Raw genomic sequence first — 26665 nt, 5'->3', positions numbered from 1 at the left:
TTTTAAGGTTTAGTTAGTAAAAGACAGAATTTTGTATAAAGGGAGGCAGTATTTCCTAGTGGATAGAGCACTGGATTGGGACTTGGGAAACCCGGTTTCTATTCCCTGTTTGGTCACTGGCCTGCTGAGTGACCTTGGGCATATCATTGCATCTCTTTGGGCCTCAGTATCCCCATCTGTATAAGGGGAGTTAGGAATCTGACCTCTTTTGTAAAGCGCTTGGACATCTCCTGATGAAAGGTGCTATATAAGAGCTAGGTACTAGGATTTTATGATCTATGCCATATAGAGTCCTGAATGAAACACCTAAGATTAGAGTTGAATTTAACAGTCTGTTCATTTCAGAGTACATATACTGGACCCATCGGCATGGTATCTGAGTGCTGCTGCATTTGAATGAACCCAAACAAAGTGTAATTCAAGGGTGGAGAAACCACATGAACTCAAACCCGCTAAGTGACTTGTCAATAAAACCTATGTGACGGAAACCCAGCGAGATTTGTCCAGCCCTGCCTGAGTTCTGACACTCTGGGGCTATAACCCGGGTCTCACCACAAGGTGGTGATCTTTCATCTCTTTCTGTCTCTGTCCGTTCATCATCTTCATGTATGCTGCACAATTCGGACTAAAATTCTGCCCACAGCAGATACGTGCATCTTCCAGCACAGTCCTTAGGAGATGCACAAGCACATCACAGAGCAGACGCTGGCCCTATCCTAAGTAACATCTTCCCATCTCATGACTGGTTGTATATACAGAGGTGCTGGAACACAGGGTGCTGCCGCACACCTGGCTTGAAGTGATTTCCATTATATACAGGGTCTACAGCTTAGTTAAAAATGGCTCTCAGCACCCCCACTATAAAAATTGTTCCAGCACCCCCGTCTATACAGCAACCAAAGTTTTCTATTAACGGCAGCTTGGGCCTTTTACAGAGCCCCCAATAAAAAATTCTAATGATCAATATCATATCACTATGGCACCATTAACATCTGCAGTGCTCTGACAGAGACCTGGTCCCTGTGCGGAAGGGTTTGATTATCCTACTTCCTATCAGTTAATGGCAAAGCCCCTCTTGTTTTCAATGAGAGCAGTGAGGGGCCCTAAATGAGAGAGACATAAGCAGACAGATGCAGATCCTCAGAGGTATTTAGGTGCCTAGCTCCCCCTGAAAGCAATGGAAGCCAGGTGCCTAAATGCCTTTGGCCATGCAGCACAGGTGGTAGCAGACAGCTCCAGACATGAGCAGCAGCAGTGGAAAGCTAAGCAAAAGAAGGTGGTTTAACAAGACGTAGCATTTATGGATCTCAACCTGCTTTAAGTATCATGATCCTCATGTGCCAGATGGAGAAACTGAGGCATGGGTCAGTTAAGTGATTTGCCCAAAGTCACACAGGGAGTGCTAGCAGGGATGGGGTTAGAAGCCAGGTCTGCTGGTTCCCAATTGGGTGCCCTTTCCACTGACCCTGCCCTGTTTTTAAGGAGAGATTTGATGGGGGAAGGGAGGGATTTGGCTCAGGGTAGAGGGAGGATGTTCCAGGTACAGGGGGCACCACAGAAAAGGCATGAAGCTGACAGCCGGGGAAAGAGACAAGGAGACTAGCAAGAGAAGAGTAGCTGGGTTGGTCAAGGTATGAGAGCTGAGTTCTGGTGGGGCAGAGCACTGAAGGGGAGTCTAGTAGCTGGATCCTGATGCAGGAAGAGCCCGAAAGGCCGTGAAGGGATCAAAGATGGGAGCTGAGCAGGGTGGGTAGTGGCTGGAGAAGTAGCATTAGGGATAGCCCTGAGGGGGGCACAGATCAGAAACAGGGGAGGAGGAAGCAAGAGTCAAGATGAGAGAGAAACAAGGAAACCAACACACAGGCAGGATATTGCACTTTGCACATGAGGAAATTGTCTTGCAAAATAGCCAGGGTGGTGTTTGTATATTTACCAGGATTAATAACAGGGGCCCAACTGCCTGCACCCCTGTGAGCTGCCACAGGCTGAGGTAGCAGACAGCCCATGGGGCTGATGAGCACAGAGAGATTCTGAGCTGAAATCACAGGCGTGGCAGTGCTACGAGTGAGGTCTGGGGAGGCTGACAGGCCGGCATGCTGTCTCTCAGTTCAGGCACCTTTCTGGGACAGATCAAGTGCATTGTATGCAGTTTATTTGGTGTGAGCCTCTCACATGAGTCCTTATAAACAGAGCTCCTGTCTCCTCCACGTGGATATTAAAGATCCCTGGCCCTTTTTGTAATGGGAGGAGGCTAGTGTGGTCTGCAATTTCCCCTTTCATCTGTTGTGCTGTGTGATGTACAATAGATACAGCACTGGGCTGGGACTCAGGAGACCTTTGGGCAAGCCACTGCACCGCTCTGTGCCTCAGTGAACCCATCTGTGAAAGGGGGATAATGCTACTGACCTCCCTTGTAAAGCACTTTGAGGTCTACTGATGAACAGTGCTAAATAAAATCTCAGCAGTGTGAATGATAGGGAGGGGCTTGGCTACAATGATCATGATAGGCAGTAGACAGGCAGTCCCGTGTGTGTGTACCGCACCTAGCACAACGGGGTCCTGGTCCATGACTTGAGATCCTAGTTGCCTCATCGGGCCACCTTAAAGAATCTCTCCCCCAGTCTGGGCTGTACCTCCTGCAAACACCTGTATCGAAGAGACAGATGTAATAAGCAGGGTTTGCAATAGAAAAATGCAGATATTTCTGTACAAATTAAGGCATAATCCGAGTGACGTGGCTCTCCATATAATGGCAAGGGTGCGACAACAGCATGCCCAGGCAGCTGATTTACTTGGCTCTCAGCCTCTTGGCTGACAACTCACCTAGACGCATTTATTGTCCAATAACGCACACCCTGTCCAGCAACACAATAAACATCGGACGTCAGCAAGCCCATCAGCATGTCAGTAAGAAAACAAAGCTTGTCTCAGCTCACCTGACCTTCCCCACCCCCGTCTCTCGGGAAACGTTCAGGCTGCTTTTTGCTGAGCAGGATTTGAATGAATGTTTGAAAATGTGGGGCACAGCTTTAAAGGAAAGGTGGATTGTTTATCGCATATTCTCTTGCCAGTCTACCAACTGGATTTGCTGCCATGCATCATTTCCAGATGCAGAGCTGGATACTTTGCCGCTGTCCCAGAACCACACACTATGGGTAGCTAAGATGATAGTCTAGTCACTCCAGTGCAGAGAAAAGAGATCTGAAAGAACTGCACAAGGGAATATTTTACTCCCAGAGACCTGAGTCCACAGGTGGCTTTTTCTGAACAAAGCACCCAAAAGACCACTCTCTACATAGCAAGGCTGGATGAATCCACATGCTCGAGAGATACAGAGGTCATGGCAATCAGTTATACCCCAGCCATGTGCGGTTAGGGATAGAACCCATAACCCACCCTCTCCAAACACAGAGCTCCACCCCTTGAACTAAAAGAGAAGCTGTTAATTATCAGTAACTATTATTGGGTTCTTATCTTCCAGCTATTAGGGGCAGGCACAAGCATACACCTTAGTCGGTACATTCTAGTGTATTTTGGACCGCATGAACGCCTTCCTAAACTATTTAAACATCACTCACTGAATTCCCTGCGAGAGCCGTTAAAAGCAGCTCCCAGCTGAGAGCAGAGCAGCGCAGCGCAGCACTCCTGCTGCTTGGGCTAGCAAAGTGCGGGGGAGAGTCACGTAGCAGACTTGCTGGCCTCAGACCACAACGGTCCTGCTCGGAGCCTGGCCTGTGGTAAATTGCAGGATGTGTATGAGAACCGTTCAGAACACTCGGCCGTTTCAGTTCACAGGGGTCCGTCTGTGCACACATCCTTTGACTTGGCCTATGCGAGCCTGTAGCCCCCCTAACGCTCAGCGTCCAAGGCACTCAAAACAAACCCAGGGGAACTCCTCTAGTTTCTTGACACACCATAGTAGTTTAAGGGAAACCAGTACCCATGCCCAGCTCTGCGAAAACTAGGGCTGGGTTTGCTCAAGAGCTCACAAATCTTTACAGACAGCTAGCCTGTGTGCTGCTAGCCCGTGTGCTGCTAGCCTGATGCAGAGCAGAGTCCTGTTGAAATCCAGGGGGCTACGCTTGGGAGTAAGAGAAGCAGGGTCTGGCCTGCCGCCTGCAATGAAACCTGACTGCAAATCATCGATTTGAATGACGCTAATGCACTCAGCCACTGGGCGAGCTATAGCGCGCAGCCCCTGCCCTGGACTGGCAGACACAGCGCCCCTTTGCCTTTCAGAAAGACTGGTCCGTATCCTTCTGTTTCCATGCTGATATTGCTGGTCTTGTGGGCGAATCATTGGGGAAAGTGTTAGTGACTCCTGGCTGTCGTCCTGCAGCCCTGCACTTCCATATTTGACCGAGCGGGTGCCGCTTGCAAGAAAGGCCAAGCTTGTAAGGACAAATCATGGACGTGACACCATAAGGGGTCCAGGCCCCCGCAGTTCCTACGGCTGGCCACGGGAGCAAGGGGTGCTCAGCACCCTGCATGCGAGAATCCCACAGAGGGGAGCAACTCCAGCACTGCTGTTGCTTTACCTTTCTAGAGCACATTTCATCCAAGTGCCTGCCAGTGCATTAAAGCCCAGCAGCAACCCTTGGGAGGGAGTTAGCACCCTGGACACGACGGTGACAGGTGTGTTAGAGATACAGAGATAGAGGCCGTTATAACCAATTTACAAATGGGCAAACCAAAGCTTGGAGCAGCCAAGTAACATGTCCAAGCCAACGAGGGAGAGAACTCCCGAGTCGAACAGCTGCTCGAGCCACTAGACCACACTGCCTCCTTGCTTGCATCCTGCTTGAGCTGCTAGCCCATATTCCTGAGGAGCAAAGGATCCTCTGGTGCATACAGCAGAGACCTATGCACACACTGTGGAAAAGCCCAGGCAGGGATTCATAGGAGGCGTTTAAAGAATAAACAAGCGTCTCCTTCCTTCCTGCAGTTATTTAACGATTTACTGAAGAGAGATGGCGTTACCCATGCTCAGCGAATGTGAAGAATCTGCTCCGCTGTTTAGGGACTGAGCAGAGCTCCTGCATGTTGCATTCTCTCCTGATTCAACCATTAAACAGCATTTTTTTTTAACAGTGAGGGTAATTAACTATTGGGACAATTTACCAACTACTCCTGAGGGCATTCTGTGCCAAAAAAATAAAAATTCTGTGCACAAAATTTTAAAATTCTGCAAATTTTAGTTGTCAAATAAATGTGGCGACTCCAGCATGACATTGGGGAGCACAGGCCACGGGCTGCGCAGAGGTGGAAGCTCACTGTGCAGTTCCCCACCGGGACAGGGACTCGGCGGTGAGGCTGCACCCAACCCTGACACGGTACAAGGACTGGGCCTGCCCCACCAACACCCCAGGGCCCCTCCCTCCATGCCAGGTGCACCAGGCATGGGCAGGCAGGCTCAGCAAGGAAGGATTCAAGTGTGGAGGGTCTTAGTGTGGAGGGATCCAGGTGCGGGTTGAGAGGGTTTTGTGTGGGGCAATCTGGGTGTGGGTGGCTCAGTGGGGGATCCAGGTGTGGGGGGAATCTGGATGCAATGCACAGGGGCTTGTTGGGGGTTCTGGGTGCAATGGTAATGGGACTCTGCAGGGGGGTCCAGGTGAAAGTGGTTGAGGCTCAGTGTGGGGGGTGTCTGGGTGTTGGGGGCTCACTGGGGTGGGGATCCAGGTGCCGCTGGGGGGGGGTCAGTAGGGTGGGGATCCAGGTGTGGGAGGCTTGTCGGGGTGGTCCAGATGCAGGCGGAGTGGGGCCTATCGGGGTGGGAGGGTGTTCTGGGTTGGGGTGGGGGCAAGGCTTGCTGGGAGGATCATCTGAGTATGAGGAGGTCTGGATGCACAGGGGTAGGGTGGATGGGGGAGCAGCTCCTTGTAAAATGATCCCTCTCCCTGCAGCTGCGGAGTGATGGGTGCAGGAAGCAGGAGAAGGGGGAAGTTTGCAGAGCTTCCTACAGCTGAGGGAAAAAACTGAGGGTGGGTCTGACACGGCCCTGGATGCCATGCAGGGGAAAATGAAGTCCCATCCCCCACTGCCCAGCCGGGACTAGCAGCTGAGCCAGGTGCATGGTAGGAGCCACCAGCCGGGTCTTCTCCAGTCCCGCCCCCTGCCCCACAGTGATTTACCTCTCTGCCGGCTGCCCTGGGCACCTGAAACATACTGCCGGGCAGGGTCGTATAACCATTCTTGTGGCTTCCCTTTGCTTCCACATCAGAAAGTCATTTTTCTGCGGAGAAGCAAAGAAATCTGCAGGGGACATAAATTCTGCGCAGGCGCAGTGGCACAGAATTCCCCCAGGAGTAACCAAGTCTTGTGGTGGATTCTCCATCACCGGCAATTTTAAAAATCAAGACTGAATGTTTTACTAAAAGATCTGCTCTAGTCCAAACAGGAATTATTGTGGGACAGTTCCAGGGCCTGTGTTTTAGAAGAGGTCAGACCACATGATCACAGTGGTTGCTACGAGCCTTAGACTCAATTAACACCGATTTGCATGTAGGCACAGGCGCTGACTTTCCAGTGTGCCAGGGCGTGCTCAACCCCAGATCCCACCCCCACTCCACCCCTTCCCCCAAGTCCCTACACCCACCTCACCTCTTTCCGCCCCTGCCCCACCCCACCTCTTCTCAACCCATTCTGCCCCCTCCCCCTCACTCCTCCTCCTCACCCCCAGAGCCTCCTGCACGTCACGAAACAGCTGTTCTGCTGCAGGTGGGAGGCGCTGGGAGGGACGGGGAGGTGCTGCTCGGCGAGGCACTGGCGAGTGGGAAGCACCCATGGAGTTGGCACCTATGCATGTAGGAAGAGGCAAATTTTCATATGCATTTTGAGACCCAGCAGGGTACATGTGCTGTTCAGTTTCCAGGACATCCCTAGCCGTAAGAGTCTCTCTGGTTTTCTTTCCCTAGGAGAACGCTGCACAGTGGCAAAGCAGAAGAGCATGCCGGGCCCTGGCTTGCACTGGGTGGGCGTGCTGAGATGGGTGGAGCAGCAGAATGAAAGGATACATTGTGCCTGGGACAGGCACGCTGCGGTCTGAGTAAGAGCCAAGCAGGGAACGGTGATATAATCAGGGTGGTAGAATAGTGAGACTGTGGCATGCTATGCTCTGGGGAGTGGCAGGGTGGCACAGTGCAGCATGAATATGGTGAAATAAGGCAGTGCACGGTGCTGTGTGTGGCAGGGTGGCAGCCTGGCACACTGTGTGACGGGTACAGACTGGCAGAGCAAGGCAGTAGGCTGATGTGCTCTCCGCCAGGCTGGATCTAAAGGAGTAACAATAAAAGAGAACCAATAACAATTTGCAGTACTGTGTTGTGTCCTGGCAAACTTCCCCTAGCCGGCGCGCCAGGCCCTGTGCCCTGCCGAGTTCACGGGCTGCGTGGACACTGTAGCATTTACTACATGCTGGAGCAGCCAGGGAAGCTCAGTCTGCTTGACTGTGGGGGAGCTGAAAATGAGAAGCCCTCACCATCCACTGACAGCCGCTCTACCCTGCTGCTTTATGGAGCACTCAGCACAGACCGTCCAGTGTGCAGGTCGCCTGTGACATAGAACCACACTGCTGTAGCACCTCCCATCTAGCAATCCGAAAGCACTTAATAAATACGAATGAATTAAGCCTCTCAACACCCCTGCAAGGTAGAGAAGCCCTGATATCCCCATTTTCCAGAAGAGGCACCTCTCTGGGGCACAATGAGGTGAAGTAACTTGACTAAGGTCCCATGGTGAATTGGTGGCAGAGTCAGGAACAGAACCCAGGACTCCTGACTGCTAGTCTCCTGCTGTAGTCACTTGCTTACTTATGTTCATTTAGTCACTTATGCTCTGTGCTACAAAGTAGTGATGAGGTTAATGCAAAGAGAAAGTGAAAAATTATTTAATTAATAACTAATTACCAGTATTGTTGTCGAGGTGCTGGTCGCAGCTCCAGAGTAAAGGCTGAATTGAGTTTGGCACCTAAGAGAGATTCTGTCTCTCATCAGGATTCTGCCTCTCACTGATGAGCCTGAAGAGCAGAGATGAGCTGCTCAACTCTGTGAGTGAGGGCAGGGACCTCACTTCATTTGCTCTCATTCTGCCTCCCAAACTCCAGAGAGGGAGAATGATGCAACCAAGCTGTTTAAAACAAGTTCTGTTTCCCCCTCCCCTTCCACAACAGCTGCTGCATTAAGATGTCAGGAGAGGCCTTACGATGAACCCCTTGGATGTTTCAGAGGTGGAGGGTGGTCTCAGCCTCGCCTCCTCTCTGCTCCCCCTTAAATTATCCTCTGCTGTTTCCCTGGGATTGTCCCGACTGTTCGAGCCTGGCTTTGAGCTGCCCATCAGACCCACTTGTGACATTTCCCCTCTGAAGTCCTGTCACTGCACAGGATGAGGAGCCTCTGTTGTCACTGCAAGGCTCACATGCTGAACCAGCCTGTATGAACTGGTAGGGACTTCCAATCCAGAAGCAGGGAATAGGTAGATGGCAAGAAAAGATGGCCCGGAGGAACTGTGGGAAGGCACTGAAGGGCTAGCAGGCTAGAAACAGATGCAGCAATAAACGAAGTCTGTAGATTCTGCAGAGGGTTGTTTTGACAGCAAGATGCTTTCTTAAGGAGCCCATGGTCCCACTTGGCCAATGCCAGCAAACAGGGCTGAGCTGTACATTCAGAACCCAAATAATTGCTAAATGAGCACAAGGAGACTCTGGGTTTTTTTTTCTTTCCAGACAAAAGTTCTTTCTCCTGGTGAGCTGTTGCCACTGTTCCGTAATGCTGGAAAATACCCCTCCCTCACTGCTCCTCCAAACTCATTAAAAACAAATCCAGAGCAACATGGTTTGTCTACAGCCAAATGGCCTGCGCAGGATGTGCTGAGCTGGCTTGGAACAGAGAGCAAAGAAAGAAGATCTGATCTAGGGGGTTCAGCTGAATCTTGCTTGGTGCAAAACATGCAGAAAGACTCATGCTAGTGAACCATACAGAGCACTGTGAGTGCACCTATCATTTTGCAGAAATATATGGCGACGTGGCTCCTGCCAGGAGGAGGTTACATTCAAGCTCGGATGAAAATGAAGGCCTGAGTCGGTGCCTAGAAAGGCTTGTGAAAGGAGTGAGTTTTAAAGAGGGCTCTGAAAAAGTGTGTGTGTGTGGGGGGCTGTATTGGGAGTGGAGGGCTGGTTCAGATGGCACGGTGGGGGGAGGAAGGGTTAGGATAGGAGACAAAGCTGAAACTGAGAGAAAGGGAACCCTGAGAAGTGAAGATAAGGGGGCCTGACTGTCCACTGCTTAGCTCCTTGTGTCATCATTTACCCTTGTCCAAAGGGGGTGTAAAACAATCCAAACCAAATTCTTCGCTCATGGACACCAGGGGTAGTAACATTTGCCCTCCACGGTGCAAGGTGTAAATGCTGACAGTGAAGAATTAGGCCAAAGTTGCATAAAAGTCTTGCATTGATTCACCAGCTATCCTGGCAATACATTGCAAGCTCCTGACTGCCTCTGAAATGAGATTGGCAAGGTAGGTAGACCTACAGTCAGGCACCCTAGTTGTGGCACGGTGTGGCTTGTGGGCATGCACTACCCTGGCTCCGCAGATTTGTTTTTGTAAATGGCCAAGCTGCTGAAATATCTACAAAGAATCCTGATCCCAGAAGTGCTCCGCCTGCTGGATTCTGGTATATTTCAGTGCCGCTCTGCTCGCTACACAAAGAGTCGGGAGCTGCCTGCTCTCCAGGAGTCCCCATCTACGGGAGTCCTTTTCATTTAACTCTGTTGTGGTTCTTCTCTGCGGGGGAAGTAGAAACATAAGAGCAGCCAGGATGGAGCAGTCCAGTTATCGGTTTAGTGGAGTGTCCTTTCTCTGTCAGTGATCAGTACCAGATGCCTTAGAGAAAGGTGCAAGAAACTGTGAAGTGGTAAATATGGAATGGCCTGTCCACAGGAGAAGCCCCTTCTGCTAGAGGTTGACTTAGATCCCTGCCAAACTTGTGTTGTCGTTCCTTTCAATCCTGGAACTGTGGATGTTTTCTTTATCCGTATAAACGGTCCAAACTTCCCATAGACAACAATGGTGCAGGATTCTACCCTTAACTAGCAAGGTTTACTGTATGAGTTTGTCTGGGCACAGTGATTGATTTGTGAGGTCCTAGAAGTGGTGTCCACACAAAGGTCTCATAGTCACAGACCAAGGTAGGTAGCGCAGTAGAGGTGTAACTTTAGCAAACAAAAACACAAACCGTAGAACATCTACTCCATAGCAGGAAAACACAGAGCCAGGGACAGATAGTTTAGAAGGGCTGGGGGGCTTTCCCTGCTTTGGCCCACCTCTAGCTAAACTAATGATCTGATGTGTAATAGAGGTCAGAGCTGACCTCCATCTACCAGGCACATTTCAGGAAAGGCTGCTGGTGAGTGAGCCAGAGGGCTGGATTAGCCTCACTGCTGTGGCTGCTGCTTCCGCATTGCTGCTGTCTGAAGTGAGGGGAAAGAAAACACAGCAGCAGTCGGCTCCATGTAAGTGACACCCTCCCCCCCGCTCTGTGGCCAGTCACAGGGAATCCCCAGCCAGAGAAGGAGGGTTTGGATGTGAAAGGGATTTCCCAAGCACTTTATCAAGGGGCTCCCTCCTAGAAGAGATAAGCAGGCATTTAAAACCACAGAGACAGGCAGCGGGGAAGCCTGGCAAAGCACTGTGTTTCCTGTCTCTCCTCAGCTGGCTTCGCAGGGGCTCTGATTTCCTTCAGTGGATCAACAAAGAGTTCCAGAGGCTTTTGAAAGAGGTGATTCAGCACATACTAGGAGGGAGGAAAGAAAGAATGTGCTCAGCGTTGTAAAATTCCCATGCAGTGAAAGTGAAACCAACCAGAGCACAGGTAATTTGTTGAAAGGTGGTTGTAATTTCTGAAGGCTTGTTATGCCATGACCTTCAGTCATATACTTTGGATCAGCAAAACCACTGGGGTTAGCACAGCGGGGGGTTTATTACTATTATTTATTTTCTATTCCTGGGAAAGGTCAAGTCAGACTGGAATAGTGAGAGGGGGAGAAGGATCTGCCAAGGAAATACACATTTAAGAGATGTGCAAATAAAATGGGATCCAGTATTGCAGGGGTCGGCAACCTTTCAGAAGTGGTGTGCTGAGTCTTCATTTACTCACTCTGATTTAAGGTTTTGCGTGCTGGTAATACATTTTAACGTTTTTAGGTCCCTTTCTATAAGTCTATCATATATAACTAAACTATTGTTGTATGTAAAGTAAATAAGGTTTTTAAAATGTTTAAGAAACTTCATTTAAAATTAAACTAAAATGCAGAGCCCCCCAGACCGGTGGCCAGGACCCAGGCAGTGTGAGTGCCACTGAAAATCAGCTCACGTGCCGCTTTTGGCACATGTGCCATAGGTTGCCTACCCCTGAGCTAAAGAGATGTTGTTAAAGTAAAAGCCTTTTAAAATGTTACATTTCAGATGCTTTCACTGGTTTGCCTTTTTTCCCCTTGTATCTTTAATAAAGGGTTAAAAGGATGTTGAATGGTGTGTTTGCCAGGGTGGTAAAGCAGGCTGAGGTCTACTGTATGTTAACGCCTTTAACTCCTTGGGCCCATTTATTCCATCTAAATTAATACAACAGAGCCCTTTGGACTGCACCGAGCGTCCTCGCTGCACACAGAGCAGCTTGCTAGAGGCCTGATCCTGCAAAGTTACTTTTGTGCATAACTTTACTCATATGGGTAGTCACTAATCAGTCCCATTCAAGCCAACGAGGCTACTCTTATAAGTAAAGTTACCCAGAGGCACCGTTATGGCATCTAGGAGCCCCAGGCCTGGGCCAGGACCCATTGTGAAACCCTAGTCCTACTGAAATTAATGAGAATTTTGCCATTGCCTTCAATGGGGCTGGAATTCATCCTAAAGCCTGAACCCTGCAGTGGGGTCTGCACAGGTAGACACCTGTCCTTGTGGAGACCTGTCAACTCCCCTTGGGCTTTGCATGAGGTCAAGGGGGTCACCCACACAGATCTGAGTGCAGGCTCAGGTTCTACAATTATTTCAAAAGCAGTAGGGTGCACACAGCATTGTACAGGCAGTGAAGAGCTAATATAGTTCTCATCTTGGAATTTTTACAGATTCAGGATTCTCTCCTGTAGGTGATCTGTGCTTGGCCCTCCCAGTGACTGAGCTGTTAACAAATGTATATTTAAAAATAAAATAGGAAAGAAGCAAGGGTTAAAATTTTCTCCCACTCCAGAACAAGGATTAAAAAACAGTAACAGTTTGATGTGGAGCTAGGAACCAACAAAAAGTGGGAATTAGATGTGGAATCAAATATAATTTTAAGCCAGTATTGTAACCCTTTCTCCATTCCCCTGTGTCTGTAAACCGTCCTGGTTGACGCCTGACCCTGCTTCACTGAGGTCAATGCTATCGATTTCAAGGGAAGCAGGATCAGAGCTTAAGATGCTCTGCTTTTCAGGACAGGGACTTGCATTTTTATATTTCTGTTAACCACCTGCACATGTTAGGGTGCTATATAAATAAACTCTCCACCTGTATAGTCAGGTGTATGCCAAACAGAAAGATCCTGCTAGAAAGCCACCCTGAAATGGAACAGCATATGTGCAGAAAGTCCATTGGTAGAATTTTTGTTTGAGACACACCCACATACATGAAGCAAGGTGTGTTATTTTGGTCTGAAGTGGGGTAGGGCTTATGGTAGGGTGCCAAATAAAAGATATTCAGTAGTTAAAAGCATGTTATATTGTTCTAGTGAGTTAGTAGCATTTCAGGATGGAAGGGATCACAAGAGGCCTGATCGTGCATACACTTATGCATGTAAGGAACTTTACTCACTCTTATAGTCCGATAGCAGGATTGCTCATGTGGGTGTTTGCAGGATCAGGCCATTAGCTGTGTGGGTCTTAAGTTCAAGTCCATAGGTAACCAGCAGGCTGTAGAGTTCATCCTGGTGATTTGCAGAACATACTTTGAGAACCAAACAGTTGGGTGGATGGCGGGGAGGAGGGTCCATGAGAAGATTTTAGTCTTACAAAGCAGACCACTGCTCCAGCCTGCAGAGGGTTATGCCCAGGCATACCATTACACCTGTGCAGCATCCCACTGCCCTGGGCCCAGCTGCAACTCTCGGCAGCAATCAGGACCCTATTCTTCACTGGGGTTCTTATACCGCCCCCATCCTGGGGATGGCTAAGTGTTCACATTCGCTCTACCCCACCAGGGCCTTTCTGTGGGGATTGGGCCCTGCTGTACTTCTTGGAGCCGTGCTGGCGTTAGGGACAAGTCCTTCACCTTACACAAGACGTCCCAATGAAGTGAAGGGCCCCACTCCACCCCCAGCAGGGCACGAGGCTGCGGAGCAAGAACTGGCTCTGGGCATTGCTCATTGCCATCTGCCATCACAGCAGCGCACGCAGGGGCAGTGCCTGCGGGGCGCTGCAGGGAGCAGGGGTCACCCCACGCCCTGTGGGGCACTGGCTCTCTGCCATGGCACTGCACTGCCAAGCCTGGGGGGAGTGGGAGAGATGGCGAGGGCAGTGGAGGGGAGAAGAAAATGGGGAAGGAGACGGGCAAGGGGTGGGGGTGGGGAGGGAACAGACGGGGGGAGCCACGTGAGAAAAGGCAGCGACCTAAGGACTATGCCCCGACGCCACGGGAGTTGCGCATGCGCCCCAGGCAGGACCGACTCCGATTCGATTACGTCACCCCTTACCACCGAATGTTACTCATTCTCGCTAATCCTCGTGTGTGTTGCGCCCGCCCGCCCCGCGCTCCTCCGCCCGCCCGAGTAGCCCCCTCCTCCGTGCATATTGATGTTGCTGGGCCCGCCCCCTCTCCTCCCCCCACTTAGCCTGGTGCTGGAGCGTCCGGCAGGCAGCCCCGCTGGGTGTCCCGTCCGCCCCCGCCCGCCTCGCGGGCACAGCCCGGGCCTCCGCCGCTGCCACACGCACCGAGCCAGCCGGGCAGGGGCGCCGCCGGAGGTGAGTCCCGAGCGGCTCGGCTCGGCCCGTCCGCGCTGGGGCGGGGACACCGGGGCTCTCCTTGTTCCTGCTCCCCCATCCATCCCACCCTCGCCCTCTGCCCGGCTCCTGCCCCCCGATCCACCCCATCCCGCTGCCCTCCTCCCCGGCTCCTGCCCCCTGATCCGGCGCCCGATCCACCCCATCCCGCTGCCCTCCTCCCCGGCTCCTGCCCCCCGATCCAACCTCCCTCCCTGCTCCTGCTCCCAGATCCACCCCATCCCGCTGCCCTCCTCCCCGGCTCCTGCCTCCCGATCCACCCCATCCCCCTGCCCTCCTCCCCGGCTCCTGCCTCCCGATCCACCCCATCCCCCTGCCCTCCTCCCCGGCTCCTGCACCCCCCATCCAACCTCCCTCCCTGCTCCTGCTCCCAGATCCATCCCATCCCCTTGCCCCCCAGCCTTCTACCCTCCCTCACGGCTCTTCCTCCCCCGACTCCTGCCCCCATTCCCGGGCTATTGCCTCCGTCACACCCCCACCCCAGCTGCGGCCCCCGGACCCGGCCCATCTCTCAACTGCGCCCCCCCCCCATCACCTGGCCTGGGGACTGTCCTGTCCGTTCTGCGCCTGCTTTTTGCCACCCCCCCATCCGTTTGAGGACTCGAGTCCCCGTCCCCCCAGCTGACCATCCGCTGGCTACTCCCCTCTTTGCCACCAACCGTCTTCGCTTCCCTGCCTTTGCTCGCTCCCTCCCTCCCTTTTCTTTCACTCTCCTTTCAGTAGGAGTTCTCATCCTCGGTGGAGAGCCCCGGGCACTTGGGGGAAGGGATCACCCTGGGGGAGAGGGAGGGAAGGGTGCAGAGATGATCTCCTGGGGCTGCCCAGGCACCTCCCTGCTGCTGTGTTCTAGCTCCCAGCTGGTGATGGTGAAAGTGCGGGGGTGGAGAGGAATAAAAGAGGCTTTGGATGTTTACAAACAAGTGTGTATTGGCTTGACATTGGCAGGCGATTTGCATGGCTGAGGCCCAAGAAGGGGGTCGGCGTTGTATGCTGGCATGTGTGTGTGTGTGTTGGGAAGAGGAGTGTGCAGCATGATACTGGTAAGGATGGGTACAGGGTTGGCACAGGGGTGTAGTGGGCTGTGGCATATGCATGCCCCTGGCACATATATCCATGCAGTGTTCTCCCTCCACCCCTGCCTGTCTCAGCCTAGCATCAGTCCAGAAAATCAGTTTTGTAAACTGCTGCTGGCTTTAATCAGATCACAGACTAGCATTTTCATTTAGTCAGTTAACAAAATACATCCATGGTACTTCTACCTTAGCCCTTCCCAGCACTCTGCGCAGCTAAGTTGTTTTGAGGTTGTGTTTTTTCCAGTATCAGTTTGTGTCTATTTCTGGATTGCTTCAAGGCCTACAAATAGAACCAGGTCTGGGGAGCAAATTATAGCATGGACATTCCTGATCTGGTCATGGCCTGGTTCCAGTTTGTAGCATGGATGGGGTTTATTGAGGTGTAGGCTCTTCGATGCTGCTGTGATATCACTGTCACACTGACATTTGTGCAATTAGCCTTGGAACACCTCTGTATGAGAGAGAGGTTATCCCCCTTTTACAGGTAGGAAAACTGAGGTGTTGAGTCAGATTTTCAAAGGTATTTTGGAGCCTACAGATACAAGCAGGCTTCTAGCGAGATTTTCAGAAGCACACAACTCCCCTACAAATCAATCTTTAGATATTAAATACCTTTAGAAATCTGGCCTTAAGTAACTTGCCCATGGTGACAAGAAATCTGTGGCAGAGACAGGAATAGAAGAACCCAGATCTTCCCTGCTGAGCCCTAACCACAGGACCATTTCTTTCTTTCTTGGAATGTTGTTCCCTAGCCAATCTAATCCCCTGGATTGTTAGGTTAAAGTCCTGTCTGTGCTACCAACTGGAGCCAACTCAGTATTGGGTCTTCTGAGTTTGTAGTGTAGCCAGGTGTCTAGTAAGGTGCTGGAGGCTTCAAGCCTTCTCACTCCAGGCATCTGGCTGTAGAGGATACTGGGCATCCAATGCAGTTGAGTAAATCAGGTCTGGATCCTGGATGGAAAGTGTGTAGGGTTGGGGTCTTGCATCACTTTCATATGGCTGGTTAACATTTCTGAGAAGTGACTGCACAGATTTACACCTGCCTTTTCAAAAACACTCGGCAGTTCTGAGCATGAGAGGGGCTGGTTTGTAGTTTGCTTTAAGTTTTTCAACAAGCTCTTTATAGTGAGGTTTTCCATTTCTAATCCCAGCTGGAAAAGACATCTGTCTTTTAGCTCCTCTCTCTCTCTCTCTCTCTCTCATTTCTGCCACTGCAGGATTCTTCCAGTAGAGCAGGGTTGTTAGAACACCAAGTAAACTTTCCCTCTGACCACCTCCTATTTCCACACAATCCCCAACCAAAGATCATAGTGTCCTAAGAAACTTTGATGGGCTATTCTCCATGGATATAAAGGAGCCAAAAGTTTACCTCACTAGCTGGAACATCTTACTCTCAATTACCGTAATTTGTTTTTAAAAAGACATGAAGGAGGAAAAATTAAGAGCCACCACAGACAAAAGCAAAGGAATTAAAGATAATACTGCATTTACCATAGAAGAGAACTGCAATTTAATGATAACTATATTAACTAGGTTGGATCTGTGACATGGATATATTGTGCAACATTTGATATGTAGCTCAGGAGGGGAAGGCAGAAAGTTTGTCTGTTCTAAATGCATGTTGTGCCCCTTAGTTTATCATTATACTACTATATTGACACCCCTGCTGCCTTGGAATCACGATCTACCTCTGTGGGTAGGAGCAAAGTGGGTGTTGCTTTTGCATTTTTGTTTCAGCACAGTTTACGGAAAATGTTGCGAAAATAAATCAACATGTACCTCTCCAGTTCTTAGCTTCATCTGCACAGGATACATAGTTTCCAAACTGGAGGCCAGATCCCCAGAGGTCATGAATACCCTGTAACTGCTGCTATATTCAATGAGCGCTATGGATGTCCACTTTATCTGGGGATCAGGCTATTATTTCCCATTCCAATACAAATGGGACAGTAGATGCTTGCTTTAAAGTTTAGATGCAGCCTGGTGGATATAGAAACAAACAGCTATGCAGAGCCTGTGGAACTTATGCAGACAGCGGGCGGGAGATGGAATAGTGTTTCCCATCTTACTGTCATTTTTTAGCTGTTCATAATCATACATGCAAACATGTTTTTATGGTGGGTTTTTTTGGGGGGGGGACACTCAATTTCTTCCAGCATTTCACCCTGCCTCTTGTTTTCCCTGAGCCCCTTTCCCCACTACCCCCATCTTTAGGATCTGATTTTGCAACCCATACGCATGTGAAATATCAATTATTCATGAGAATAAGGGTTGCAGGAGCAGGACCTTAGTATGTCTAACATCATCTTCCACCTCGTTCTCCACAGTGTGCCAGCATGGGCTGCTTGGGCTAGCAGTAGCCTAAGGGCTGGTGGCTGGGCCTCCTCCAGCTTCCCCTGCTGGTCTGACAGAGCTTTCCTTTGGCCTGGTATAAGGCCTGCCCTATATTCCTTTGCCAGGCTGAGGGGCCGTCTGGGTGGGTATTTTAGGAAAAATGCCTTTTTTTTGTTAAATGAAGAAAGTCCTTCACCTACATCTTGTTATTTAGAACTTGTGCCCAATTATAAAATCTCAAGTACAAACTGATACAGTGAATTCATTCTAGTAATTGGACATAAAAATCATTTGATGTACCTCAATTATATGTTCGGAAGGCAGTGACTTGAGAGGGGCTAGTGATGACAAAATGAGAGTAAAGCTACAGTGGCTTGTTTGTCAACAGTTCCTCAAGGTGTAATTATAGTTTTGGTTTGTTTTCATCTAGCATATTATACACACACACACCCACCCACCCCACCTTGGCTTCTGTGCTCTCCTCTCTGCTTTGAGCTCCATATTGTCTGTTGATCTCCCTCCTTAAATGTATTCCTGGTCACCTGACTTGCTGCCTTCCTCCCTATTATCCACCAAAATTCTTAAGTTTCATTTTAGAAACTGTTTACATTTCTCAAAGTACCTTTTGATGTATGTATTATACTTTCCCAATGTCTCTCAATTGCCTCCTTGTTGAACAACAACATCCCACAAGCTACATATAGGCCTTTTATATATTTTAGCATTTGCTTGAAAGCACTCGATAGAGTTAAGGTTGCAAATGTTTCCATTATTGCTTCATCCATGCTTGCACTCATAACTTCCCGAAAAAAGTGTCATCCATGGGGATGAAATTTTTCCATGTTTGAGCTCTCTGCAAAGATGAATGTTTTGGGGAAAACTTGGGGAAAAGCCTTCCAGCTACCTTTGAATAGAGTGTGTGTGTGTGTGGGGGGGGGGGGGTGTGTTAAGAAGTTGTAGCCCTGTCCAAACATATATGATTACATCAGAGATGGCTGAAGTTTAACTGCTGGAACTTGGCATATAAATAGTCCTTAATATAGAGCAGTGTCTAAGGGAGGATAGTTTTGATTTAAGTAATGAGCATTTGAAAAGTCACTGAGACTAGAGGGCAGAAGTCACTTAAAGGGGGCTTGCCTCCTTCAACTGAAAAGCAGCTCTGACTGGGAAATAAGTACATCCCCCATCTCTCTTAGCCCTTTTCTTACTGGTTGAGGAATACTCAGGTCAGTCCCCGATTGACTTGCTCCCTTAGATACAGGGGCTCAGTTTGCTCCCAGCTGATTTCAAAGTGTGTGAGAATCAGTGTTCTGTTAGGGACACCTAGGGACACCCAGGGTCATGTTAGAGACAGCCACATACATATTCTGCTCTGTAACACTTTAAGACCAATAGAAATACTTCCAAGAAACTTTTAAAATCCTCTCCAGTAGAAAGTGCTTTGAACAAAACAATCCTCTGTTTGCAATCCCAACATTGTGTTAATGCTTGAATGGGAAACTGACTCCGTAGCATTTTCTCCTGCTGTTTTCCTTATCAAGCATATTGTTTGCTAGTATGCATAATATATAATGCTAATAATTTTTATATCAAATATACAGCACGAGCAATGCCAGTGAATTGCCAATGCTATAGGAAGGAACCTCAAGTCTCATTACAGGCTTTTTATTTAAATTGGATAACCTTAAAGTTGCCTGAATATAGTATTTTTGCATTTGTTTATAGTACAAAGAAGCAATTGAAATGTGGGTCTGTAACTTGATCCACAATTGCATAAGGTTCTTATGAACCATTATGATGGAACTGCAGGCTCATAATTCAGAGGTTTTAAAATAATTTTTAAGGCTGTTGACCAATTACCTCCTCAGAAGGGAGAGGGGGGAATCTGGCATCATTGCTCCAGCTGTGAAGTGTTTAGTTTTTAGGGTTGAGTGGCACCATCCACCCAGTTTGAAAGGGACTAGCACTTTGCTCTAAATGTAATTTTTTTTGAATGCATGATTGTGATATCACTTCTGTGAATTAACAAGAGTAGGAAAAAATCCCACATATAAATTAGAAGGTTTTTTCTGCTGGATTTGCAATATGTTGGTCTCTTATCTGTGTATGTGTACATATGCATGCATATAAGCAATACCTGCAAAAGGTCTACTGGGCCCTACAAGGCTCCTGTGCTCACTAGTGGTCTGCAGCAAAGCCTACTCACCACAGGTGCATTCCCTCATGGTTGGATATAGCAGCTCTCCTCCGCCAGTACCCACTGCAGACAGCCACTCTGGCCCTGCAGTAGTCTGTGGCTTCCTGTCACCTGGACCTCCAGCCAGGTCACTTTTAGCCCTACCCCTTTTAACAAAAACAATAGCCTGGCAGCATTGCACCAGAGCCTCAGCCCAACTTTGGCCTTTATGGGCCTTCCAGCCAGTGGCTCTAGTGTCTTCACACCCTACATTAGGTGAGCCACTGGGGGAACCTGAACCTGTGTTCTACTCTGGGGTCCAGCCAGGGACCCTGTAAGGTATGTTCATTCAGACCCTCTGCTGTGCTGCACTGCTTCCTACCAGGGCTTGTACAGCAAACCTGTCTGCCAGGCTCTTCCCAGGCTGACATTTCTGCAGGTCTCAAAACAAACAGGAGCCAAACTAGTTATGAGGAACAAAAGGTCCTGCATCAGGCCTACTTGCCCAAGGGAGAGTCTGACATCTGGGAGGCTCTCAATTAGGCACTTCCTTCCAGCAGCCCCACCCATACCTTCCTTCCTAGGGCTAACTCAAGAGGTCTGCTCTCTGTCCCACTCAGTCACCACAATGAGCTGGGCATTTCCTCTTTTAGCTCCTCCCTCCAGGCTTAATACCTTGCACAGGTGCAATGAGGTGGGGCTAATTGGGGCCACAGGCTCTCATTAACCCCTTCTTGGTCACTGTGGGGTCTGTATACCTCATCACATGTTCCAGTCTCTCATGGTGCTGAGCTCTCTTACATGCTGACTGCCCTTGATTGATTGCAGTCTCTGGGAAGTGAGGGTGTCCAGTGCTTTGGAGGATTGAGCTCCAGGGGCATTGGCTATTGGACAGTCCCAGTTTTTTTTCAGTAGTTCTAGGAAGAGCCCTATCTAAGCATACTAAGAGCTAAGCTAATGTTACTAAAACCAAATAGTTGGCTTACACAATTACACACTGCAAACTAGAAACCTTATAGACAACCTGTCTTGTGTTCCCAGTTCTCTCCCCATTTTTCATATACTCCCGACTTTTATTCATTTTGGTGAAGATAATAATAACACCTATCTAAGGCTGTGGGTGCCCTCAGAGAGTTCACAACACAGTAAATAAGATTCTAGCAGCATTAAAGGAACCATGAGAACATAAGAATGGCCATACTGGGTCAGACCAAAGGTCCATTTAGCCCAGTATCCTGTCTTCCACCAGTGGCCAATGCCAGGTGCCCCAGAGGGAATAAACAGAACAGGTAATTATCAAGTGATCCGTTCCCTGTCCCCCATTTCCAACTTCTAGCAAACAGAAGCTAGTGACACCATTGCAACAGGAACTCAGCCAGCCAGGCACCTACAGAGCCTCTCCACCCCTTCACAGTTTGGGGAAGCATACCCTCAGCCGTCTCCAAAAACCCTCTAACCAGAAGTCTTTAGGGCTGCACATTGTAACTGATTTGATGTTTCGCCCTTATCCAGCCGAAACCCTACACAAATCAAACCTTTTCTGTGTAATCCAAGTGTTACAGGAGGTCAGTTCAATTTCTGTTATTGTATTTGTATGGCAGTAGCACCTAGGAGTGACAGTCATGGACCAGGACCTGTTGTACTACCTGCTGTACAAACAAGAGCAAAAAGACTAGCCCTGTCCCCAAAGCTTACCATCAAACTATACAATTAGACAGAGGCTGGATACAGACGGTGGAGAGAGGGAATGGGGATGTGCAAGGAAACAGTGAGACCGTATTGGCCAGAATGGTGGGCCTTGGTCTCCACACCAGCAGCCAAACCTTTGTCACGTTTTTTGTAGGCATCACATCAAAGGAGAGTTTAAAGCAGGATATTGAGATACCTCTATGGATATTTATGGGGAGCTCCTCCGCAGTGTGAAGGACGGCCTGGGCGAAAGCATGCTGTGCTTGTTTGAAAAGTGAACAAGTGGACAACATAGGCTTGCTCGTGGAGGGATGCAAAGAGAGGCATGGTGTGGTCATGATGACAGGACAGGAACATGGTCTTTGCCGCAGCGTTCTGAATGGATTTCAGTGGGGCAAAGTTGCAAGTAGGGTATAAGTCATTTTCCTGATTACAAGCTGATTGTTTCGAACAGCATCCTACACATACTCCAAATATCAGGTAGCCGTGTTAGTCTGGACCTGTAAAAGCAGCAAAGAGTCCTGTGGCACCTTATAGACTAACAAACGTATTGGAGCATGAGCTTTCGTGGGTGAGTACCCACTTCGTCGGATGCATGTAGTGGAAATTTCCAGAGACAGGTATAAATATGTAAGCAAGAATCAGGCTAGAAATGGAGAATTTGGAGAAATACTCCAAATGCTGCTGCAAATGAACAAAGAGAGAGAGAGAGAGTGTGTGTGTGTGTACACGTGCATCAGTTGCTTTCTTTTCACGTTGCCTCTTTAGATGCAGTATGATGTATTGCAATGGGAGCAGGAGGCCAATTCGTAGTAGTCTTTGAGAGACATAACGTTTCTAAGACATTCTTATTTTAAAATAAGTGAACTGCCTGGTTAACACCCAAATGGATTGACTGTTTTTGTGTGTGAAAGCAACATTTAAACAAATGGCCCTATGAAGTTAATTCTGCTCTCTTGATTTTTTTTTGTAAAGAATCAGTCAGCATCTAAGTTTCTGTGAAGAGGGCTTTGAACCTCTTGGCAGTTTAAATTTTGACAAACAAGGATGTTCAAACTGGACAAACAGCATTTAAGGTTTAGGTTTTTGTTGCTTGGTCTAGTGGCTAGACTTCCTTCGCAAATTCCATTCAGCATAAGAGTATTGGTAGGGGTCTTCAGAGTGCTCCACTAATCATTTTTGCAGCATATTTTGAGTATTAAACTAATTATAAACAATACATCTTGGACACTCTTTCATGTAGTTGTATTTAATGAGCTGAGGTCTTGGTCCAGTGTGTAAGAGTAAGTTTTCAAATCCCCTGCTCACACCTTGTACTGATGCAGAGCCCCATTCCCTCAATACCAAGGACCTCCCATGCTGAGCCAATTGCTGGCTCAGGGACTATCTGTTGTTAAGAGCAAATGGGCCATTTGTGCCTTGTCTGGTGTTATTTAAACAGCCATTTACTTGCCATCAGTGCAGTAAACTAGTGTAGTTGGTTCCCATCATTATCTTTCTACCACCTTACCTAGTCTTTTGAATACGTGTACTTGATACCTTTAATGATCTTGGAGATGTTGCTAACAATTCAGATGTGTGTCAATAAAGCCTCTTGGAACAGAGTTTCCATGACCATTGGCAATGTGAGTTTGTTCCTTCTTCACATTAGCGTTAATTTGATTTTAAGCATGTTTCTAATTGCATGAGTATTCGTGTGGAATCGTCCTCCTGAAGCACGTGCAGTATGTAGTTATACTGTTTTAATCAGGACATAAATCTAGGATCCCCTTTTGAAATTTTCCCCTTTTTGAAATTATTTCCAAGTAGGAAAATGCTAGTCTAGGCTGTTTTTTTAATCTGAGGTAGATCTGTTTAAAACAACCTCAGTCACATTGATACAGAAGGAACAGTCATCTGAGCTGGAAGCAGTGTAAGGAAATGCACGTGAACAATTCATCAAGACCAAAATCCACTTGTTACAATGCTCTCCCTCCCCCATCTTCCATGGAAATGTAACAGAGGCTTTAAATATCAGGCTGCTCTCAGTGCTAAGGGTATTTAGCATTGTAATGTTTCTCTAAAAGCAGGAAGGAGGAAATTCAGCGTAATGTGGTAACTGCCACAGATTTGGAGGGGTCTTTGCTTTAATGCTCTTCTTTGTTTCATTGTGAGCTAAAATTCTTTACTGACACTTCACCATTCTGTTTTTCTGATCTGTCACTGATATGAAACAGGTACTATGTTTAGAAGTGTTTGCCCTGCTTCCTATAAACCTCACACATGCTGTTCCTGTGTAGAAATCTGAATGAATCAACCTGCAGTTTTTAATAGTAACACTGACTCATTTCGTATTCACAGCTAGTATGGAAAACAAAATTACCTTGTGTGCATCTATGCCACCTTGAGCTGCCATCTAAGCAGAGGGCAGGTCTGGCTGCTATTTGTGTGGGAGAATTCTTAGGAAAACCTACATGCAGTGGGAAGTATTCAGGATTCAGTGGCATTCTTCCTTTTGAGTCAGTGCTGACTCAGATGTCCCAGCACAGTGAGAGGAGTCACTGTATTGCTCCTGGAAGTGCTGTCATTTGGCTGCGATGTAAAATGAGGGCCATGACTACTTGAAGCTAATTGGTTCCGCATCACTGTTTAAAGTAGGGCTGTTATTCCCACAATCTTCAGCAGGTTCCAATTTTTGCAATTGTATTTTGCCTGACAAAAACATCCATGGGCACTGCAGAGGGAAGAGGTATTCTTTACCTCCCCAGTTAAGACTGCTGTGGGGTGCGCTGTTGAACAGCTGCTTTTCACTGGTAGGGAAGTTATGTATATGCATGGTGGATATTCTAGGCCCCAATCCTGCAAAGATGTAAATTTGTGTATCGCTTTATGTATGAGAGTGAAGTCAGTAGAACTACTCGCTTTATGGTGAGTTAGTTAGGAGTAACTAGTCTTAGCACACGGAGCTAGTCGTAAGCCCCTGGAAGTTATAGTGCCAGCTCCACCTTGATTTATTTAAAAACCATGTTCTGGGGTCCTCAGTGTATCTTGTCTGATCTTGATTTATTAGACTGTACGGTCCAGGAGGCAGAGACCTCTGCCTTTTTGTTGAACTGTACCAGGCTTGAGTGTCAATGCTTCACAGATGCTAATACCCATCTAGACCCCATGTGTGATTCAGAGCTTGCCCTGGTAGTTTTGTTCCTGAATTCCACAGAGATCTTCTGTGGAATGGATGGGAACTGACACTCAAGGAGCTACTGTTCTCTCTGCTCAGGGGGTGCTGACAATTGAGACAAGCTTAAACTTCTGCTTAATGAATGAGCTAAGAGAACCTGATTAGTATGGTGGGGTCTCAGGTAGGACTTGGTTTTGCACAGGGGTAAGGCTATTAGTTTACCTAGTTCTTTTGTTCAGAACATTTTTGTACCCTAATGGTAAGGAGTGACCTAAACTTAATGACTGTGCTAACGAATGACAGGTCTGCAGATGCAAACTGGTTAGATAACTTCAGCGGGGGAAGATTCTAAAGCTCTGTCACGGGGTTTACTTCAAATTTATGCCTCCCCGTGTTAGCTTGTGTTCTCTAGAAAGAGCTGTTAAAAGGGAACGGTGAAAAGTTTTCAAGTCTCCTGTTTGATTGTCCTTGGAATTTGAGGATTTTTGAAGTTGGATGTCTGTTTAAAACTGGCGGAGGAAGGGGGTAAGACTTGGCCATTAGTTTTGTGGGGTCTACCAAGTGGTAAATTGATCTTGCAGAGCAAGCACGAAAAATCTGCTGTATGCTTAGGGCATGTCTTTATTAACAATGTTAAAGCGCTGCCGTGGCAGCACTTTAACATGGCTGTGTAGTTGCTGCACTAGCTCTGGGAGCTATCAAACAAACAAACAAAAAAACCACAACCCATGAGGGGAGTAGCTACCAGCACTGTAGCACTGTCTACACTCCTATGTTACAGTGCTGAAACTTGCAGCGCTCGGTGGGGGGAGGGGAGGTTCACGCCCCTGAGCGAGAAAGTTGCAGTGCTGTAAAGTGGCAGTATAGACAAGGTCTTAGAAAACTGTTGTCAGCAAGGCTGGTATATAGACACCTGCTTAGGCAAGGTAAAGCAATGGTCTCCAAACTTTTTTGATTGCGCACCCCTATCAGTAAAAAATTGAGCATGCACCCCCTGCCGCGCCAAAGCAAAAAAAACAACCTAAAAAACCCCCACGCTCCTTCTGCCATGCACCCCCAAAGATCCTCTTGCGCACCCCACTTTGGAGACCACTGAGGTAAAGCACACTAACTATTAATTGTTTGTGCAATATTGAAGCTTGTGTATCAATACGTTCTTTGCCTTATATTCCTCCCACTTTGTGGGATATCTCCTGCATTACTCTTAACAACTCTTAGCTGACAGTGTCTTGAGCAAAATAAACTCTGGGTACTGCCGGTGACGGCACTGTGGGTTGTATTGTCCCTCTGCTCCCCATCATTGCCCTTCCTGGGGCAGGGCATCGAAACGGCAAACTCAATTCAATTCAGTTCTCTTCTAACTCACAAGACCAGAGCCGCTAAGGGCTTGCAGAAACAGGGCAGGCAGTACTTGCTTTCATCACTTGCCTGCACATGCTCCAAGAAAATCAGTGTTCCTAGTTCAATAGCTGAGATTTTACAATAGTTGAATCTCTTGTTTTGAAAATGGGTACTTATTTCCATAGGGGAAGATGTTTACCTTTGAGAGGGAAATAATACGTCTTTGCCAAATAGAAAAGGGCAAAACTAGTATAAGAGGCAAGAGAATGCGCCACACACTAGAGAGAGAAACTACAAGATATTTTTCAAAGGACATGCAAGGTGTTTGTTCTTCCTCCTCTTACAACTAAGAAATACCGCTTTGCACATGATTTTCTGCTGCTTTTCCATTCATCAGTGAGCTAAAGTTCCAAAACTTGGAAGAAAATATAAAAAGGTCATGTGGCATTTTAAAATTTCAATGCCTTTTTTCCTTCCTTCAGGGGAGGAGGTGGTGGTGTTGGGAGAGACGTGGAGATTTCTTTTAGTTAAAATGTTCCCCTGCAGTGTTGTGGACCCCTAAAAAAAAATGAAATAAAATAAAAAGGATGCTGCTGCACTTACATGTATATAAACTTGCTAGAAACAAAAACAAACAAACAAACAAACTGTTGAGCTGATTGAAATGGAGAAGTAAACAAATAGAATAAAGTGACATTCTTTAAAAACAATCTGTTCATGGTAATAAGAGGGTTCTTTTTAATGGTGTGTTCAATTTCTTTGAAGCTGGCATTAGAAATTTAGTGAGGTAGGATGGTGGAAAACGGTGTTTAGCATATCAGTATTTCCAGGAAAGATAAAGGGTTTTAAACTGGAATTTAGACTTAAAATA

At 48.0% G+C, this 26665-nt stretch overlaps 2 protein-coding genes across 4 annotated transcripts in view; one reads left to right on the top strand and one right to left on the bottom strand.

Annotated features, from left to right (window-relative positions):
- LPIN3 (lipin 3) overlaps nucleotides 1–12952 on the bottom strand; it is a 47635-nt gene extending 34683 nt beyond the window's left edge. Inside the window, exon 1 of the mRNA XM_039497732.1 lies at nucleotides 12841–12952. The gene's annotated coding sequence lies outside the window, so the exon portion shown is untranslated. The remainder of the gene's footprint in view (nucleotides 1–12840) is intronic.
- Nucleotides 12953–13861: 909 nt separating this feature from the next.
- ZHX3 (zinc fingers and homeoboxes 3) overlaps nucleotides 13862–26665 on the top strand; it is a 58774-nt gene continuing 45970 nt past the window's right edge. Inside the window, exon 1 of one of the 3 annotated variants that reach the window (XM_039497727.1) lies at nucleotides 13862–13985. The gene's annotated coding sequence lies outside the window, so the exon portion shown is untranslated. Of the gene's footprint in view, nucleotides 13986–15006; nucleotides 15065–21681; nucleotides 21703–26665 lie in introns of those variants that run through there. The other 2 variants (XM_039497728.1, XM_039497729.1) reach the window with 2 other exon arrangements.

This window comes from Mauremys reevesii, linkage group 13 (genome assembly GCF_016161935.1).
Source record: "Mauremys reevesii isolate NIE-2019 linkage group 13, ASM1616193v1, whole genome shotgun sequence".
Lineage (NCBI taxonomy): Eukaryota > Metazoa > Chordata > Testudines > Geoemydidae > Mauremys > Mauremys reevesii.
This window is presented reverse-complemented; position numbering and strand designations above follow the sequence as displayed.